Source organism: Bos mutus, chromosome 6 (assembly GCF_027580195.1).
Source record: "Bos mutus isolate GX-2022 chromosome 6, NWIPB_WYAK_1.1, whole genome shotgun sequence".
NCBI lineage: Eukaryota > Metazoa > Chordata > Mammalia > Artiodactyla > Bovidae > Bos > Bos mutus.
In genome coordinates, this window is record NC_091622.1 from 19700740 (window position 1) to 19703035 (window position 2296).

A 2296-nucleotide genomic window follows, 5' to 3' on the forward strand; every position below is an offset into this window, starting at 1 on the left:
TTCCCATTTCTGAGATAAGGAGCTGATTATAGACAAGAGGCCTTAGGATTCATGTTAGATTAGACAGTGCAGGTGGTTAGATATGTGGGCATGATTCCTGATTTCACTGAGGCTAATAGAAGTGTGACAGGGGACAGAGTTTGGGCTTGTGAACACTCTGAACCCTCATACTGCTTGTTTGAATCAATGACAGCTACTTATTGCAAGCGACAGAAATGTAACTAAAACTAGAGTAATAAAGAGGATGTAATGGCAAGGTACCAATGAAACTCCCAGGCCCAATACAAGATTGAACCTTTTAGAAAGGCAGGGATTAGACCAACTCTAGGAATTTCAACAACTAGAATGAAGGATTCAAATGCCATAAAGACTGATTTCTGCCTCTTGATGTTTCTTTTATTCACTGTTGCAGACATGTTTCTTCATATTGTGCTGTATGAAGGGATATGGCTGTGTACTCATATATTTATTACTTCAGTTCAGTTCAGTTCAGTTGCTCAGTTGTATCCAACTCTTTGCGACCCCATGAATCACAGCACACCAGGCCTCCCTGTCCATCACCAACTCCCAGAGTTCACTCAAACTCATGTCCATCGGGTCGGTGATGCCATCCAGCCATCCCATCCTTCTCCTCCTGCCCCCAATCCCTTCCAGCATCAGAGTCTTTTCCAATGAGTCAACTCTTTGCATGAGATGGCCAAAGTACGGGAGTTTCAGCTTCAGCATCAGTCCTTCCAGTGAACATCCAGGACTGATCTCCTTTAGGATGGACTGGTTGGATCTGGTTGCAGTCCAAGGGACTCTCAAGAGTCTTCTCCACCACCACAGTTCAAAAGCATCAATTCTTCGGTACTCAGCTTTCTTCACAGTCCAACTCTCACATCCATACATTACCACTGGGAAAGCCATAGCCTTGACTAGACAGACCTTTGTTGGCAAAGTAATATCTCTGCTTTTCAATATGCTATCTAGGTTGGTCATAACTTTCCTTCCAAGGAGTAAGCATCTTTTAATTTCATGGCTGCAATCACCATCTGCAGTGATCTTGGAGCCCAGAAAAATAAAGTCTGACACTGTTTCCACTGTTTCCCCATCTATTTCCCATGAAGTGATGGGACCGGATGCCATGATTTTCGTTTTCTGAATGTTGAGCTTTAAGCCAACTTTTTTACTCTCCTCTTTCACTTTCATCAAGAGGCTTTTTAGTTCCTCTTCACTTTCTGCCATAAGGGTGGTATCATCTGCATATTTGAGGTTAATGATATTTCTCCTGGCAATCTTGATTCCAGCTTGTGCTTCTTCCAGTCCAGCATTTCTCATGATGTACTCTGCGTATAAGTTAAATAAGCAGAGTGACAATATACAGCCTTGACGTACTCCTTTTTCTATTTGTAACCAGTTTGTTGTTCCATGTCCAGTTCTAACTTTGCTTCCTGACCTGCATATAGGTTTCTCAAGAGGCAGGCCAGGTGGTCTGCTATTCCCATCTCTTTCAGAATTTTCCACAGTTTATTGTGATCCACACAGTCAAAGGCTTTTGCATAGTCAATAAAGCAGAAGTAGATGTTTTTCTGGAACTCTTGCTTTTTCCATGATCCAGCGGATGTTGGCAATTTGATCTCTGGTTCCTCTGCCTTTTCTAAAACCAAAGCTTGAACATCTGGAAGTTCACGGTTCACGTACTGCTGAAGCCTGGCTTGGAGAATTTTGAGCATTACGCACCGGCTGCGATGGACCACGAAGAAGTGTGGCCAAGAGGAGCTACTCCTCATCCAAGGTCAGGGGCAGCGACTGAGAGTGCCAGGCTGCCTCCGCACAGGAGCGGTGGAGAGGAGCTACCCCACGCCCGAGGTCAGGGGCAGTGGCCGAGAGGAGCAACCCCACGTCCAAGGAGTGGTGGCTGCGCAGGCACAGGAGGGCCGAGAGGAGCTACTCCATCTTCAAGGTCAGCAGGGGCGGCCATGAGGAGATACCCCTCATCCAAGGTAAGGAGCAGTAGCTGTGCTTTGCTGGAGCAGCCATGAAGAGATACCCCACGTTCAAGGTAAGAGAAACCTAAGTAAGACAGTAGGTGTTGCGAGAGGGCATCAGAGGGCAGACACACTGAAACCATAATCACAGAAAGCTAGCCAATCTGATCACACGGACCACAGCCTTGTCTGCTGCTGCTGCTGCTGCTGAGTCACTTCAGTCGTGTCTGACTCTGTGCGACCCCAGAGACGGAAGCCCACCAGGCTCCCCCATCCCTGGGATTCTCCAGGCAAGAACACTGGAGTGAGTTGCCATTTCCTTCTCC